The 20,000-nt window shown below is 38.2% G+C and overlaps 1 protein-coding gene across 3 annotated transcripts in view; it reads right to left on the reverse strand.

Moving 5' to 3' along the window:
* The window catches only part of LOC136854660 (uncharacterized), a 274,936-nt gene that overhangs the window by 197,609 nt on the left and 57,327 nt on the right, over window positions 1-20,000 (reverse strand). Inside the window, exon 1 of one of the 3 annotated variants that reach the window (XM_067131244.1) lies at window positions 6,739-6,761. The exons of the other annotated variants lie outside the window; for them this stretch is intronic. The gene's annotated coding sequence lies outside the window, so the exon portion shown is untranslated. Of the gene's footprint in view, window positions 1-6,738; window positions 6,762-20,000 lie in introns of those variants that run through there. 3 annotated transcript variants of the gene reach the window in all.

Raw genomic sequence — 20,000 nt, forward strand, 5'->3', positions numbered from 1 at the left:
ACGCATGCTTGCCACGCAGCCGCGAGGAATGTGAAGAAGAGAAAGGCGAAAGGTCTTTGCGGTTAACTTTCCCTTAGGAGAAAAAATGGAAATGCGCGGAGGGAACTTGTCATAAAATTCCACGACTGAAAAGAAAACCACTTTCCTCGAAGCCTGCCAAAATATCTGTGATGTGAATCACCTTTTGTTGGTAAAAGCTTGATCATCTTTCACACGAGTGAGTAGAGACTGGCGAGACACACACCAGTCACTGCTTGATTCACCCTCAACATTCAAGTTGAGGCTGAACCTTTCTCATCTTCGAATTGGCTTCGAGTGCATGTTCACAACTATTCATCCACAGCACATTTAGCCTTTTACTGTATGTTGTTCGGTGTTAAGAAGACCTTATACGCTCACGTATCAAAAGCAGCACCTGATGCAGCATGTTTTAATCTATTCATCTTTTTTTCAAATAATTTTTTTACTCGATCTAATTTCCTCCCTCTACATGAAAAAACCATCTCCTCAAATTCTGGCGCATCTTTTTTTTAAATGTTTCCTCACTTAACCTTGACAAGTAACCCTAAAGGTTTTTCATCTGAATACCATCCGTTATCTTTTAACAAACACAATAACGGGCCACACTTGAATCATTTCACAAAATAAAAAATTCCAGGTATAGCATTACGTTTTTCCTTTAACGTGTTCCTTAACCGACCCTATCAAGGAAAACTACTTTTTACTTTGGACACCATGACGCATTTCTCTTCTCTGCTAATGTCTGAAACGAATTCTTTCCCGACCATTTTATCTCTTGCATTTAAAAACTCACTTTCTGTTAACCTCACGTTGAATAACTTTCTTTTAGAAGATCTTTCAAGTATTTCCGGTTTCTCATTTCTAAGTGTAAGTCGATATTTGCAGCCATTCAATATTAAACAGTCTACTCTAATTCCGGATATCTGAGTCTACATACGCTGCTTCTCCAAGCCCTTTCCCATGACTCTAACCGCCAACACATTTAAAAACCACAGAGCCCTTTCCTCTAACAAACTACATCAGGTTGGTTAATATTGTTGACACGAGCTTGTTGGCGCGCTGGAACTCGGCGCTGCTTTCTCCCCTACCCTCCCGATCCCCTTCCTACCCCACCCCCACCCGGGGCGGACAAACCGGTTTGCAGGGGAGGGTGGCTGTGTAATGTCTCCCCTACTGTCACCCGAGGGAGGACAAACACGATCCACTCGGATTTTATCATTATAGATTATTTCACGCAGAGTTCCCATTTTCAGGAAAATAAATAATTTATTCGGGTACTCTTCGATGTATAGTCAGTATCTGATCGTTCTTTCGAGTATCTAATGACAATAAATTTCACACACACAAAAAAACTTCCCATTATACTATCTTGACTGTCACATAAACTCGTCATAACAAAGCACTCCTCTGCTCCTGTCATGCCTTCAGTAACCGGCCCCATGATCCACATTTAGAAAACAGCGCCAAACCATTAACAACTTCTCTCCAAGCAAACAACTGACACACATCCTTTTCCACATTTCTGTTGCATATTTCCAGTGTCAGAAACGTCCTGTTGGATAAAACTTTGTAGACTTCTCTTGAAAAGACTAATGCTTGTAGGATAAAGCCCGATCAAATTAATCTTACATTTTCAGTTATATAATGGTGTACCACAGGAATTTAGAAAGAGGATTTGGAAATAATTAGGTAAGCATTTATTTTCCTCCTAGTCAAAAGCAACAAGGATTCATCATGAATCAAAATAGCTCTAATCACTGACATCAAAGTCAAGACCGCTTTGTACCTTAAAATAAAACAAAATAGAAAAAGAGTTCCAGAAAGGCATAAAAACAAACGAGTTCCATTACAAACTGAGCGTAATGGAAAGAAAACGAGGAACACATATCATTATCAACTCCCAGACGGTTTAGAAGACATTTCTCATTTCAGAGCCTTAGAAAAGTGGAGCAGTCACAACCCGTGGCTACTGGAGCGACAAAATAAGGGTGAAAATGTCTATTCGAGACACGTGCAACGCGAACAAGCAACTTCAATGATATAAGTGCCAAGAATTCCCTTGTATTCTCGCCATAAACAGTCACGTCTTCATTTAAGGCAATTTCTCACTTCGTAAACATGCCTCGCCAATTGGACTCGTCAAGTTTCAGCAAAATGAAAAGAGAAAGTAAAGATATAAGACAAATACGGTAAATTATGAGGAATAGTTCATTTAACGCGTTCTACAATCTCAGATCATTAGATATGTACTTAAACTGGAATTAAATGCCATACAATTTTATTAAACAAATTCGATTAATTACGTACCAGCAAAGTGACACGATTTCCACGTTTTAAGCAAAAAAAACATACCTACATAAAAATAACTAAGCCAAATGCAAATGCTAACTAGCTACCTTACCAGCATACCAGTTATTATCAAATTCACATTTTGCAGAAGATTAACTTTCTGAGCAACCTTTCATAGAATGAAATGCGCAATTTTGTTTATATATGTATGTATGTGTATATACAGTATATATTATATTACATATATAATATAATATATACAGTATATATATAGACAGAAAATATCCGACAAGTTTACTAATAATGATGATTGAGAGTTTTTTTACGTATGTATGCAAGTACATAATATATTTTACACGTTGCATAAATTTAGTCGGATAAGATCTCGAAGAAATATTACGAAAACAAAAATTTAAAAAATTTACCACAAAACTCAAGAATACACAAAAGGAAAACATATATAGACCGTTACGAAATAAAGAAAATAATAAACATAGAGAAATAAAAAATACCTCCACACAGCATCAGCTGATGGGTGAAATTGAAAGCTTTTTAAGATAGTTAAAGGAACAGCGCAACTCCGCCGAAGCTGAATATTAACAGAAATTTTTCTTTAATAAGCGAGGTAATTTCCGCCCTCCCCCCCTCCCCGCCCACAACGACGGCCAGAAGGTGAAGTAACAGAGAACATTTGCATTGATACTGTAGCAGCATTAATTGTAATATTGATTATGGAGGTAGCAATATACAAGAAAATAAAACTGTCGTAATTTTAACGGTAATAATGTTAGCATAGGAAGCAATGAAAAACAGGAATAATGATGACAATGATAATAACAATTGGTGCAACATAACCAATAATAACAGTAATAACAAAGCAGGCAGGTATTCCGACCGACCTATTTTCCATACCGTAATCCGAAACTCTTCTATTCTACAAAGATATGTGCGTAAATAATTAGATAGAAATCCATGAGGGAAACCTTATCCTTAGTGACAGTAATCCCCAACCATGGTCGAAATCCCTATGAGCAGACGTGGACGGATGAAAACCTCTGCGGATTTACGGGAATTCAGAGGCCATTAGATTCCGAAGGGGGATTCTCGTAGGGTTCAACATACCGCTATCAACGACGGCATTCACTTGACTCAAATATAAACAAGCAGGCACGTGACAAATACACACAGTAACAAAAATAAAACAATTTAAACCCCACATTCTAAATAAATAAATAAATAAATATATATATATATATATATATATATATATATATATATATATATATATATATACACCGTATAATCATGAAGCTACAAATGTCGCTTAATATCAAATTCACGCTACCTCGGGAATATCCCCGATGGGGAATTATCACCGAGGGGGAATTTATAAGTAATGAATGGACTGGTACTCAGCGTGAATTTGATATTAAGCGACATTTGTAGCTTCATGATTGTATGTAAATCACGGTGATAAAACATTTCATATATATATATATATATATATATATATATATATATATATATATATATATATATATATATATAATGAACAAAGCTACAGCCAAGAAGGAAACAGTGAAACAATTGAGATGCTAATTAGTTTCGTCTTATTACCAATTCATGGTCACAGTTGCTGTGACCGTGTCTTGGTATTAAGACGAAAGTACTTAGCATCTCACTGTTTCACTATTTTCATCGTGGCTGTACCTTTGTTCGTCTAATCATCACGTTTTTACCTTTTCGTGATTTAAAATCAAATATATATCATACAATTATCTGGTAATAGTTTTCCGATTCTCAGAAAGTATTTCGGGATGAGGCTGCAATAAGCCCAAGCCTTCGCGACCCTGATTGCAACGCACTGCATTCGACTCTCTGCCTAACAGATAATTCACTTCTTCAGTCAACAGAGGCAAGGTGAGATTCAGCAGAACTTGCTTTTTTGGGAATCGAAGCTACAACCTTTCTCTGGAGAAGCGAAGGTCTTACCCACTGGACCATGACTACCTATATAATGTACACATACACACACGTATATATATATATATATATATATATATATATATATATATATATATATATATATATATACACACACATATAGTATCTATATGTATATATTTACATACACATTCATCTATATATATATATATATATATATATATATATATATATATATATATATATATATATATATATATATCATGAAGCTACAAATGTCGCTTAATATCAAATTCACGCTACCTCGGGAATATCCCCGATGGGGAATTATCACCGAAGCGGTATTTAGAAGTGATAAATGGATTGGTACTGCCGGGTCTCGATCCTCGACACAGATACTTATCCAGCGACTCCAGTCGACGGTCTACCCAGTGGGTAGGCCGTCGACTGGAGTCGAGGGATCGAGACCCGGCAGTACCAATCCATTCATCACTTATAAATTCCCCTTCGGTGACAATTCCCATCCGGTGTGATAAAAAATTTCATATATATATATATATATATATATATATATATATATATATATATATATATATATATATATATATATATATATGCATGCATACAGCATACATGTATGTACATGAGAGTACAATTCCTTAAATCAGATTTTTGAGTATGGAAATTCATGTATCTTGAGGGCAACAGCAACAGGCAAAGAATCAATTCATCACTCCTGAGAAACCCTGAGCCCTGCTTCACTTAAAAAATATTATATAAAAAACCGCAATTGCTAGTGGGAACCTGGGTTAAAAATTTAATTGCTATGAAACTCAATAAATTATAATTTGACCACATTGATATAAAAAACAGCTACAATGAATTTCTATCATTATATACATCAGAATGCATACAACGATCTGAAATACACAAGTCTCAACAAAAACCACAACACTTATTAAAGAAATCAAAACTAAATTCCTATGAATCAAAAACTTAGGCATAAGTGAAATAAATTTACTACCGGTATATCTCCAGCACGGTCTACATCTTAAAATGTCTAGTTTTTCAACATTCGCATACATCTTAAGTGCTCCATATTCAACATATACGTAAATAAATTACTATAAGAAACCCTATAATTTAACACGCATTTGATGAGCCTCACTCATTCACAAGACGCTCATATTGTGCTGTCTCTATTCTTAAGAAGGCTTCCACCCATTTCCTCGAAAAAAAAAAAAAAATAAAAAATGCGCCGAAGTTTCTTCAGCGCAATCGAGTTTTCGGTACAGCCGCTACAGCGTATAATAAAGGCCACCGAAAACAGATCTATCTACCGGTGGTCCCAGTATATTGCTGTATGAGCCGCGGCCCATGAAACTTTAACCACGGCCCGTTGGTGGCCTATCCTATATCGTTGCCAGATGCACGATTATAGCTAACTTTAACCTTAAATAAAATAAAAACAACTAAGGCTAGCGGGCTGCATTTTGGTATGTCTTTTGATCAACATACCAATTTGCAGACCTCTAGCTTCAGTAGTTTTTAAGATCTGAGGGCGGACAGAGAAGGTGAGGACAGATAAAGTGCGGACGGACAGACAAAGCCGGCTCAATAGTTTTCTTTTACAGAAAACTAAAAAGCCAGCAAATTTTGGATGGGCTCAATCAGCCAATTCTGGAGGCGATTAGAGACGAATTATATCCGGATGTCTGCCGTCATTCCCTTACAATAGCAGCATTAGGGGCAGCTGAGTTATCCACGATTAAATAAGACGACACATTTCGACACGCGATACTCAGACAGAGCATTGTAGCACATACTGCAATTATGTGAACATGAACAACTTTATAGTTCTTTCGTACGTTATGAGCACAAGACTGGTATTTGGTTCTAGAGCTTATCCTAAATGCAAAATAGTTTTGCTACTGCCACCGAGTCGTTTTCTCATTAAGAGAAGAAACTACCTCAAAAATTTTATTGTAATCTTTTTGAAAATCATCGTCATTCCTAGTGTATAGTACAACTCCATTACGACATGCAGGTCAACTAAGAAACAATACTATAATCATCCGAAGCTTTCTCATGATCGAGACATTTTACCTCGCAATAATTGTATGAATCGTTTTATAAAACGAGTTGTATTCTGTAATCAGTAAGGCTTTATTCTTCAAATATAAAAATAAGAAATACTGCCGATTCGTGAATAATGAACAAGCATAGCTGGAAACCCCGATAGTCACAAGCAGTCCGTTTGTAGAGTACAAAAGAATCTCCAGGTCGCTGACACTTCCGGAGGCGGCAATGTGTAGGCAACGCTTTTTCTAACTCCGATTGAAAATGCATCATAAAATAGACAATGAGATCAAATATGTGCTGATACACAGATAGATTAGGAGGATGGCCTTCATTTTACAAGATCCCATAATCAACTTAACGACCTCTTTCTCCTACTATGTTTTTTTCAACGGTGTGACTTACCTCTTTCGCTGAAGCTTGAAAATAAAAACGAATCACCCAGCACTGTCTTGGTCGTGCAGCGCACAGACATAAGAAAATATATGCTAACCGACTAACGGAGTGGTTGGAGTTAATTCGTATAAACAACTACTCATGTCAACGACAATGAAAGCGGACTCTCCTTTTGCATCGTCTCCACATCCTTTTGGTATCAACCGCTTGTATGTACGTAGGTGGAGGCAAATAGCCCCTGCCACTGGAGGACGGCGGCGGAGCCCTTCACCACGCTCTGCACAAGGAGAAGACAATAAACGCAAAGTGTCACTTACTTGGTACAGCAACAGATTGCCACTTGCATTATTCTCTCTCTCTCTCTCTCTCTCTCTCTCTCTCTCTCTCTCTCTCTCTCTCTCAAACCAAAGAAATCACTCTATTGCAAATACATTCAAGGCCACTAGGACCTGCGAACGGTGCCTGTCTGCAGTTTAAACATAGTGTTGAAGACAAAACAAAATCATAAAAACAGTGAACAAATGATGCACAGAAAGGCAAGGTTTAAACAAGATGCACTATATACATACATATACATACATACATACATGCATACACACACACACATATATATATATATATATATATATATATATATATATATATATATATATATATATATATATATATATATATATAATCAGTTCCTTTACCCTTTATTAGTCAAGATTTGTAAGAAACGCAGAAGGGAATAACGTGATCACAGAAAAATCAGTTGCTACTTGCCGGACAAATACTCTCAATGTTAATTAAGAAAGCACTCGAAGGCACCAAAGGACGGGGCGATTGCCAACACAAATATGTCGTCTGTAAACAGAAGAACATTAAAAGAAAGACGAAAATCGAGTTGTTTATAAACAAAAGATACGCAGATATCAGAAGTTGCCATGCAAGGGTGAGACCTGAAGCACTGGAATTATCCTTTACTCAGCATGCAAGGACACCTAAGTGATATTAACGTACAGTGAGCAAGCCAGTCGGTGGGAAATTGTACCATACCAAACAGAAAAGCCTATGGATATGAATCTTGCACATACAGAACACAAATCAATATTTCTCATGCACGTGCTTGTTAGTATCAAATGCATCTATGTTAACGTTATAAATATTTATATAAATAGTATGATAGGCATTTCAAACTTAGGTAAATGACAACATTCAAGCAACCTACCAAAAAAAAAAAAAAAAAAAAAAGCTATCGTCAACCGAACTGCAACTTCCCTAATTTCGAACAACAAAGTACAAACAAAAAATATGCCGGCCACGCCAGAGAAGACAGCAACAGGAAACTCATCTCCTGAAAAACAAAGAGGAAATTCGCAAGCACTCGAGCCAGCACCGATAGGGACCACCGATACGGCACCTAGGTGCCAAAGGGCATCCATCTCAGAGAGCACTGCAAAATTTCAATAAGAAATTTCAGGACCTTTCGGAGTTATCTTTCACCCAAGGATAGCTATCTGAGGTTAAGACACTGGGATTTATTATCATAATATAAACAAGACACCAAAAACAGTGATGTCAGGCTTCAAGAAAACCCAGCAGACTACCACTGTTCTTTTACCCCATCCCAGAACCCTACTCCTCCTCCTCCTCCTCCCTCCTCCTCCTCCTCCTCCTCCTCCTCCTCCTCCTCCTCCTCCTCCTCCTCCTGTCCTCCTTCCTCCTCATCCCAGAACCCTCCTCCTCCTCCTCCTCCTTCTTCTTCTTCTTCTTTACAAGGAGTTCTTAACAAGCTCAACTACCTTACAGCTAAAATTGCCCGTTATGGACGTTTCGTTGCCGGAGTCCCAAGAAAGATGAACCGCCGACAAAGTAGAATGGTCAAATGGCTCATCTATGGAGATTTCTATCGAAGATCCGACTGACGTCTAGTGTCAGGCGCAAGAGCAAACCTTAACACACACACACATATATGTATATATATTTACATATATATGCACACACACACACACACACATATATATATATATATACACTGTATATGCATGTGAGAGAGAGAGAGAGAGAGAGAGAGAGAGAGAGAGCTGCGAAAACGCTGCATTTAATAGGAAGCTAACTTAGCGCCTACAACTTGAAGCTCTAAAATCAGAATACCCGGTTCTATTTCCATTACACTGAATAATTCTAAAGAAGAATAGTCACGCGTTTTATCACTTTAAGCAAACAAGCCACACAGCCTCTGTGGATATCGACCCTGAAACATTGCAGAGCGGATGAAGGTGAATTATCTGTTACAAATACGCTTGTTTTCAGTGGGCAGCCAGTGCACGACGTTTATACTTTCGCTTGAATGAGTAAATGAATAAAGGCTGTAAAACTCTCTGCCCTCCTCTATCCTGCGTTATTCTTTTTAGTTCTTCGTTGGGCGTGTGGGTTCCGTTCTCAGCTAGCACTTTGCTGGCCGCGAGTTCGAATCTCCGAGCGGCCAATGAAGAATTAGAGGAATTTATTTCTGGTAATAGAAATTCGTTTCTCGTTACAACGTGGTTCGGATTCCACAATAAGCTGTGGGTCCCGTTGCTAGGTAACCAATTGGTTCTTAGCCACGTAAAATAAGTCTAATCCTTCGGGCCAGCCCTAGGAGAGCTGTTACTCAGCTCAGTGGTCTGGTTAAACTAAGGTATACTTATCTTATCAACAAGTTTTTATATGATACGAATGTAAAAGAAGATAAAAGCTTCCACCCCACTTTTAGTTTTCAGTAAAAGAAAACTATGGAGATGGTTATTTAGCTGTCCATCGGCACTTTTTCTGTCCGCCCTCAGATCTTAAAAACTGCTCAGGCTAGAGGGCTGCAAATTGGTATCTTGATCATCCACCCTCCAATCATCAAATACATCAAATTGCAGCCCTCTAAGTTCCTCGTTGGACGAGTCGGTAAGTTCTTGGCTAGCACTCTGCTAGGCCCGAGTTCGAGTCTCCGGTCGGCCAACGAGAAATTAGAGGAATTTATTTCTGATGATAGAAATTCATTTCTCGCTATAATGTGGTTCGGATTCCACAATAAGCTATAGGTCCCGTTGCTAGGTAACCAATTGGTTCTTAGCCACGTAAAATAAGTCCAATCCTTCGGGCCAGCCCTCTCTAGGAGGGCTGTTAATCAGCTCAGTGGTCTGGTTAAACTAAGGTATACTTTTTGCAGCCCTCTAGCTTCAGTAGTTTTTTATTTTATTTAATATTAAAGTTAGCCATGATCGTGCATCTGGCACAGCTATAGGTGGCAACAACACTGGCAACCATCAAGCCGTGGCTGAAAGGTTCACGGGCCCCGGCTGACAGTTGCATGGGCCATGGCTGAAAGTTTCATGGGCCCCGGCTGACAGTTTCATGAGCCGTGGCCGAGAGTTTCCTGCAGCATTATATGCCGCACAGGAAACTCGATTGCGCCGAAGAAACTTCGCGCATTTTACTTTTTTTTTTTTTGACAACGTGACTGAACTTCATCTGGTCCGAAATGCACGTCACGAATTCGTCCAAGGAAAAACCCAGTGCAGCCTTTTTAGTATCATTAAAAGTATCCTTTACCCAGAACCCACCAAGACTTAGTGGGTCCTGCCTTTACCTTACAAAGATCGTACTTTAAATTCATGCTTTCTCCTGCCGTGAACTGACCTCAAATTCAGATTTCACGAGCCAATTGTTTTGATTACCTCTTCTTTTCCTCGACATTATTATTTATTATTATTATTATTATTATTATTATTATTATTATTATTATTATTATTATTATTATTATATTCAGACCAAAACGCCAATTAACTTTCTGAAAATGCTCCCTTATAAAAACAGAACGGCCACAGTCGGAAGCAAAAAGAAAACTTACACAAAATAATTTAGTGTCAACAACCTGGTGTTCCTCTTCATTTTTTTTCTTTTGGCTCCGTGTTGTAAGAAAAGAAAGACATGTAATATAATTTTAGGAAGAACATATCACTCTAGTAATATTTGATGCACTAAAGGGAACGGCGATTCCACAAACCAGAAACAGAAAATTTAATTTAATATCAATTTTTTGCAAGTTTCCATACATTTCAAAGATCAAAGAGAGAGAGAGAGAGAGAGAGAGAGAGAGAGAGAGAGAGAGAGAGAGAGAGATATTTGTCGAGTCACTCTCTATAATTACCACCCGCTTGGGGATCCGTTGAGAATCCTCGTTCCCATGAACTCGCAATGGTCAAACCTGCCTAAACGAGCAAGCGCTACTGAAGTGATCAGTCACTTGAAGAGTCAAGAGAGCAAAGTGCGGTCAGTTGCTCTATTTTCCCTCTGACAGAAGCTGAATCCATGCACAACGTCTCTCACCCAGTGATACATGCCAGCAATAATTGAACCACGTGAAATGAAAGCACCTGGAAGCTTAAATAGCGAAATTTTAATACTTGTTTAACGCTTCTTGCAACGTAAAGACAAACAAAGTTAAACCCATGAAGTGATAAATATAAGCAATAATGGGAACACTTAAATTGAAGACACTGGAATCTTAAAAAAGGGAAAATTTAATGTTTACGACGTCCTTTCGGGCGTAACTTGAATGCACATTTCCAGAGGGAACACATATCTCCACGAGCTCATTTCCGCAGTCTTCATCCACCCGGCCGTTGCCCCCCCCTCAACCTGCCCCTCTCTCTTTCTCTCTCTCTCTCTGCCACACAAGAAATTGCAAAAGCGCTACGCACCATTCAACTGGCAAGAACTATGGTGCTCCGTCTTTTTGACAGGTTGCAGTTAGCTGAAAAGGCCTTTGATAATGAATATTTAAACTTAGTTCGAGGTATAATGAATATTTAAACTTAGTTCGAGGTTAAGTTCATCAAACATTTATTGCTTTACCCTCTGAAGTGCAAGATTTTCCCTAAGACCCCTATAAACGCATATTTACTGAAAATTTTTGAAAGAAATTAAACTACGAAAAATTATTAATTTTCTCACATTGAGTTGAAGGACTCAGCTAGATCAAGTGCCTAGTAAAGGTCCTCTATCATTTTAATCGACTCAACCAGGACCTCTGAAAAGCTCAAACACAAGAGATAAAAGGTCAGACCTTCATTTGAAGATCCATAAAATGAGCTTATTGGAAGGTTTAAGCACACAAACACCGTTCATAATGGATCCCTTAAAAGCTCAAACTCCTTTAAATGACTACAAAAACAAAATCAGTGGTTAAACGAAAAGAGATATAAACACGAGCAACTTCAAATGTCATACAGACCAGCATATCTTTGAATAAAACACAGTAAAAGGTCAGGCACACGAAAAGATCCTCCAAAATCATCTCTTTCTTGAAATCAAACACACAAAGTGCACATCAAGCACTCCCAAAAGGACAAGCAGAAGAAAGGAACACTTTGAGACCGTCGGTTATCATGAATCTCTAAATAAGGCCAAATTAAAAGAAGAAGGTCGTTTATCATAATTTAAATCAAGAGAAGCTCTTTTATCATGACCCAAGTCAAGTCAATCGAGGGCCGCTTATCACGACCAAAAACCCAGGCAGGTTAAGAGAAGACTGTTTATCACGACCCAAGACAGGTCAAGAGAGGAGGGCTTATCATGGCCCTAGACAGGTTCCAGAGAAGTTCTCTCGATCCTGGCCCTAAACGAAAGGCAGGTCAAGAGCGGGCCGCTTATCTCAATCCATGTCCAGTCAAGATGTGGCCGCTTACTGCGACCAAAGTCAAGACAAGAGAAGACCTCTTTTCACGATCCAAGGCCGATCAAGAGAAGGTCGCCTATCAAAACCTCGCAGATGATTAAGCCCTGAGAAAACAACTTATTAAGAGAAACCTTAAATAAAGACCAGCCAGCTTTTCATAGTCCCTGAAAAAACCAAGAGCATAAGAAGACAGCTTAAAACAGACCCTGAATAAAGTATAGTTATGAGAAGGCAGCTGGCCACGGTGACCCAAAAAGGGTGGAGCCATGAAGATGCAGCCATAACGAACAACTACAACAATCAAGAACACGAGATGACAGCTTATCATGAACCATTAAAAGATACAAGAAATTTGAGAACTGTTCCTCTAATGTAAGAGACCTCTGCAAGGTCAACTAGAAGAGAAAATCTGCCACTGCAATGCCCTAATGGGACCAAACACGTTAAATAAGATCCAAAAATGGCCAAACATGCACGAGAAAATCCCACGGTCATGAACACATGGAATAATAAGAAGGCCATCGTGAACCTGTCAATAACATGCCTAAGGAAGATTTGCCCCTGAATGCTTGTTAGTCATTCTCTAATCTATAGTTCCCTTGGAATGACTCCCATTCCCTGTCCTCCCTTAGAATTACTGCTACTTTTAAAACCTTAAAATATGAAATTTGTCTTTGTAGTGCTGAGAAAACTATTCAAAATTACTATCAGAACACAATCATTCATTTTTTTTTTTTTTTTTACTTATGGAGCAGGTAGGGGAAATAAAACTCAATTATTTCAGTACTACCTCTTGACCTGAGCATTCTGTTGCCCCCTTAAATATATAAAACTAAAAAGTGTGAATAAAAACACAGAAAACATTAAACATAAAAAAGTACTCCTTGCGTTGTTTTAACACCTCTTTGTTTAAGCATATCCTCAAGGTGCGTCATAAATTTGTCAACTCCTTGCAAATGATTATCACAAGAAAATATCGGATAACAAAAATGTATTTTTCTCTTGATAGGATATTAGGAAAAAAGTAACATGTAAGGAATTTGAGAGAGAGAGAGAGAGAGAGAGAGAGAGAGAGAGAGAGAGAGAGAGAGAGAGAGAGAGAGACTGTCAGCTTCCATCTCAGAGATGCAGCGCCGACCCGAGGTAGCATAAAAGACCTTGGGAATGACTTAACGCAAAGAGTACATGGAACGAAATAACAGTCATTTGAGAGTGACAGGCGTTTTTGCTCCCTCTTCAGGCTCTGTAATTTATTCACACAATGCAATCCTAAAAGGCCTCTCACAGCCACTCTCATACTTTAAAAGACCCGCAACCGCAAAGCGCACAGCATTCCCTGGATATGATCATCATAACTTTGGGGACGTTTCATATCTCTCTCTCTCTCTCTCTCTCTCTCTCTCTCTCTCTCTCTCTCTCTCTCTCAATTACCTGTAGCAAGCAGTATGGTAACCAAGGGGTTAGAAGTCTTATGTCTTTCACGGTCAAGCGATAATGAAAGCTTGTTGAACATGAGGTAGAAGAAGGAATGGCTGAAGTTTTGCAAATGGTTGGCTACAGGCTGTAAGGAGAAATCCCAGTGACTGGTAGGAGTATTCTACAATATTTAGATGACGGAGCAGCTAATAGTGCATACCTTTAAAAATACCGGCAAACCAGCGAACTGCAATCTAGTTAATTGTGCGAGGTACCGATATATGTGTATACATTTTTGTCACATGCACCGTGATGTAGTCTATATTCATGAACATTAAGCTACAAATACCGTTTAATATCAAATTCTCTCAACACAGGAATAACATAACCCAAAAGGGAATTTATAAATGCTAAGTGATTCGTCACCAGGGGACAACCCGGAGAGAGAGAGAGAGAGAGAGAGAGAGAGAGAGAGAGAGAGAGAGAGAGAGAGAGAGTTTATCGGGTGTCATTCAGAGTTTTCCCGGGAAGCACTGGGTTGGTTAGCTAGAGTATGTATGTATGTATGTAAATGTATATATATATATATATATATATATATATATATATATATATATATATATATATATATATATATATATATGGTTACAAACAATAAGCAACAAATATAGTTTGATATCAAATTCACTCAATCTCGGAATAACATAACCCGAAGGGTATTTACAAGTGATAAGTGATTTGTCACCAAGGATACTCGAATTCCCTCATTGTTTGGAAGCGACGACTTTTCAGTGACGTTCACCATTCGGCAGTCAAAAAAGACGAATAGCTCCCCTCACTGAAAAGTCGTTGCTTCCAAACAATGAGGGAGTTCAAGTCTGCCTGGTGACGAACCACTTATCACTTATAAATTCCCCTTCGGGTTACATTATTCCGAGGTTGAGTTAATTTCACATTAAAACCATATTTGTTGCTTAATGTTTGTAACTACAGTATATATATATATATATATATATATATATATATATATATATATATATATATATATATATATATATATATATATATATATATATACTAGCTATATATAATATATATATATATACCTATAAAACTCTGAATGACAACCTGGAGCTAACCTGGAAAACTCTGAATGACAGCCGATAGACTCTCTCTCTATTTCCCCTTCTCTTCTCCTCCCTGACTCCTCTCTCTCTCTCTCTCTCTCTCTCTCTCTCTCCTGTTGAGATAGTTGCTTCAATTACATTGCCCATCATTTTTGACATTTTATATTTCACCCCTTCTCACCTCCCATTCCTATCGGGGCTGAATGTAAAGGGCATCGGGACTGTCACTATTCATCTCAGCAACCTCAAAAACTATGGATTAGACACTAATACCTGTTGTTTTCGGTTGTTTTTACATGTCACCCCTTCCCACCCCCTTTTCATATTGGGGCTGAACTTGGACTTAAAGGGCACTATTCATCTCAGTGATGTCGAAAACTATGGATTAGACACTAATATGTGTCGTTTTCAGTATTTTTACCTATCACCCACTTCACACCCCTTCTCACAACCCTTCCTAATGGGGCTGAACTTGGACTTAAAGGATATCGGGAGTGTCACTATTTATCTCAGTGACCTCAAAAACTATGGATTAGACACTAATATCTGTTGTTTTTGGTTGTTTTTACATCATGTCACACCCTTCCTACCGGGGATGAACTTGGACTTAAAGGGCATCGGGAGTGTCACCATTCATCTCAGCAACCTCAAAAACTATGGATTAGACACTGATATCTGTCGCCTTCGGTTATTTTTACGTCACCCCCTTCCCACCCCCACCCCTTTGATGCCAGTGATGTCTTACCCACCCCCCAGTATTCTTTCCCAGATAGTAAGTCACATGTATACCAAGTTTGGCTGAAATTGCTCAATGCGTTTCAGAGTCATGCTGGAAACACACACACATACATAAATCCATATATATATATATATATATATATATATATATATATATATATATATATATATATATATATATATATATATATATATATATATATATATATATATATATATATATATATATATATATATATATATATATATATATATATATATATATATATGTGTGTGTGTGTGTGTGTGTGTGTGTGTGTGTGTGTGTGTGTGTGTACCCATGCGCGCAGATGTGTGTAACTGGAATGTATGAATGGGTAATGGAGAAAGTAAAAAAATAGGTATGAAAAAGGTTATCTCTGCAAAACTTTTACACACAAAGGCATGGAACATCAAGGTGTATGAAAATAAAATTGTACGTGGCGAAAACCTTAGGACACCATTCAAGAAATAATCAGTTTCTATATACAGGACGCACAATGCCAGGTGCAAGACAAGTGGTGTAACACCTAAAGTAAGGGCTGACGAGCTACCGATGTGTCTTATGTAGCTATGTGGTGCCAATGCAGCTGTTGGTCTCCGTACAGAAGTTTCACCCTTAAGTAGATCGGTCTGTTACCTAACTGAGGGGAACAATTCTCTCTGAAGACTCTCTCGAAGGAACTGGAATATGAGACTTAGGCCTGATGCCAAGCGCTGGGACCCGTGAGGTCATTCAGCGCTGAAAAGAAAATTGAGAGTAAAGGAGGTTTTAAAGGTGTAACAGGAGGAAAACCTCGCAGTTACTCTCTCGAAGGTACATAACATTCACAAAGGAAATATAAGAATTCATGCCATAATCATGACAAATAAATAGTGTGTAGGCTATTGTATATAAGCTCTAAATGTGTTTGTGGGTGTTTGAATGCTATGAATGATATAAATTTGTACTTATAATTAATCTTCTAAAGGATCCAATCTTTCCTACAATGGATAATATGCATAAAAATACCCATCACTAACTCTACACATTTTTATTCTCATCAACTGGATATTTCAATGCATTCTTAATGTAATTTCCTATAGCAGACAAGTTACATCAACGGTCAAACTTACATTTTTTTTTCTTTCATTCTTCTTGAAGGCAATTTTAACCCATATAAAATTAAAATGCTTCAAGGAATATTCAGTACAGAAAAGGTTATATATATATACCCATTATCTCTAACTTTCACTTCTTAAAAGGCGTTGTAGTATAAAAATGGTCGTCCTATCTCTCCTGATTTACAACTCAACTCGTTAGGATCACTCAAACTGCGAGAGATAGAGTCATGTACAATTACGTCTTTTCATACTAATAAATCCTGAAAAAAACTCCCATCTCGACCTGGCTTGTACAAAGCGTATAACCCACAAAGTCATCTACAGTTGATATATAATCTGTAAAACTGTGGGCCACGACTCACTATGTTGAGAAAGTACTTAACAGATGCGTGGGGGTGTGTGTGCACGAAAGACAAATGTAAAACACAAGCGAAATGTATAGGTAAGTGCAAGAGAAGGTAAGAACATTGGTGTAGGTAAAAGGGTGTGTCAGTGTTTTGATATGTGAAAAGAAAGGATGACAGGCTGATGGAAAAAGTGTATTATTTGGAAGTTTTAGCAGGAAGGATTGATGGTGTGAAAGAAATGCAATAGGCAGCTCTCACGATTGATGGAATTCGTAGCCACACTCTCAATGCTAGAAAAGTTTGACATTAAAAACATCCAGATATACTCATCTTTCGTGTATGTATATATATATATATATATATATATATATATATATATATATATATATATATATATATATATATATATATATATATATATATATAGAACAGATACAAATGAATGCATAAGTAAGAACATACATGCACAATTTTTTCAGCCATACGCCTTTCCCTTGGAGGGATTTCAGTTGTTAATATTCCATAGCTGGGTGAGATTGCTAGCCCCATGCCCTGCCCAAAGGTTGCTCAATGGGATTATGAACCGACGGCGTCCGCCATTCCGTGGTGGTCACTCCTATTGTTTTACTTCGCTGGTCGGAAGTCCGGCATTGAAAGAAACGTATACTGCTGTCGGCAGTGTGTGTGTGTGTGTGTGTGTGTGTGTGTGTGTGTGTGTGTGTGTGCAGCCTACTCGGCACATTTCACTTACCAAGGTTATCCATGTATTTACAATTACTGATTAACTGAAAAAACATCAATTAGAATTTCCTTTACCGGTGCTCTCTCTCTCTGTCTCTCTCTCTCACACACACAAAAGGAACTACTCCCTTACAAACGCATCTACAAGGAACATTTCCATGGTTCTAGAAGAGTCATAAAAAGAAATATTCTACCAGTTCCATGTCAAGAAGTTTCCTACCTTAGCCCAACACATACCCTCCGCGTCGCCCGAGGCTACACAGACAGGATTTCAGCCCCGTTGGCCAAAAGGTGTCTTGAGGCATACTGTTAAATATCTAATACGTTCAAGACGAAGTGCTCTTCAGTGTAAACACTGAAATAGTTGAAGCTATCCTAGCCATAGAGAGAGAGAGAGAGAGAGAGAGAGAGAGAGAGAGAGAGAGAGAGAGAGAGAGAGAGAGATTGTGGTTCAGTCGTTTAATATGAAACAAGTGAATAATTTGCTATTTAAACACCTGCACTGGACACAATCACGAAAAATTGTCTCTCTCCCAGCACACTCCAAAGAACCTCTTAACGACCGAGAATCCTCTTTAGCATTAACTCCTGTTCAAATGGCAATAATGAACCCAGAGCCAACTGAATTCGAAAATACGTTTGTTCTTTGTTTCACGAGTGGACATGCCGTCATCCATGGGGCAGACTTGCCGATTCTCCACTCTACGAATAAGAAAACCTAACTGACTATGCTGGAATCTTTTGACTCGCCTGTGAATTACAAAAAAAGAAAGAAAGAAAATAAGAAAGTAAAAACATTCAGGCACAGCCCAAATCATTCAAGTGCGATTCTGATTAAAGCAGGTAACGTCGCTGTCCTAGCCAAAAATGGAGGGACGTCACATTGGGTACTAAACAAACTTTAACCTAAAGTACTTTTCATGATTGGTCAAGCCCTCACCCAGCTGATGTGCTTGTGGCACGCAAATGTGAACATTCTCAAATGTTTATTTGGTTTCATGAACAGAAAGACAACTTTCCATCTGCAACGACCCCGCGCATACTGATTTACACCACGTTCCGAAGTGCATGTCATTCACTTCAGAAAAAAATTTTGTTTTCCTACTATCCGCCTAAGGGTGTTCAGGTTAAGACAACCGTCATTATGGTTAAACATTCCAAAACGATAACAAAGAAACAATAAGCTGAAATTAATAACGATAAAATTAAAACGATTAAACTCAACGGGAAAGGAATTTACTTAATCCGAAAATGCCAATGAAAGTTTTCTTTGTACGTAGTGCTGGTAGACCAAACTACTGATGAACCTAACGTTGAAGAGGAAGCAAGCTTGGAATAACCAATACCCACGAAGTCCATGTATAATGGTGATGTGCTGAAGATAACGCTTCCTTTTTATATAATGCCGTCGGGTACCCGAAAGGGAAGAGGGTAACGCCGTGACGTAATCGCCGGTTACGTAGCTTCAAAAGAATGCCTTGGTCAAGGGTGGACGTTCCTCACGCAAGAAGCGGACATGAAACGTGGCTTGCTCTTTTCAAGGGAATATATTTGAGCATTATTTGCAAATCGCTAGTTTGAAATGACCATACATATAAACGAAAACTGCTGCTCAGCTGTTGACACTACATTAGAAGATGATACAATTTTCTGAAATACACATTTGAGCTTAAATATCAATAACCACTAAAATATTATGATGATGGATCTAGTAAACTCGAGTAAAATGTATCTGAATTCGCCTAATATAAGAGCGCTTAAGCTGAACTAGACTTTCATTCGTCCTCATTGCGATTACCGTCAGTGGTTTAGCCTTTAGAAGGAAATAAAACGATGTTGAGTACAGGTTGGGATATTGATTCGAATCAGAGTAACTACTTGGCTTACTGCTTAATTGCTTCATTATATTTCTGCTCTTTCCTCGAGATTATTGTTTGCTCTTGTATATCTCCTCGAACAGAAGCTAGGGCAGATTTATAATTTAAACAGACACACACACACACACACACACGCAGCACTCGCCACTTCAAACCCCCTATCCAAAACAAATGAAAAATATGCTTATCACTTCACTCCATATATGTG

Source organism: Macrobrachium rosenbergii, chromosome 29, assembly GCF_040412425.1.
Source record: "Macrobrachium rosenbergii isolate ZJJX-2024 chromosome 29, ASM4041242v1, whole genome shotgun sequence".
Classification (NCBI taxonomy): domain Eukaryota; kingdom Metazoa; phylum Arthropoda; class Malacostraca; order Decapoda; family Palaemonidae; genus Macrobrachium; species Macrobrachium rosenbergii.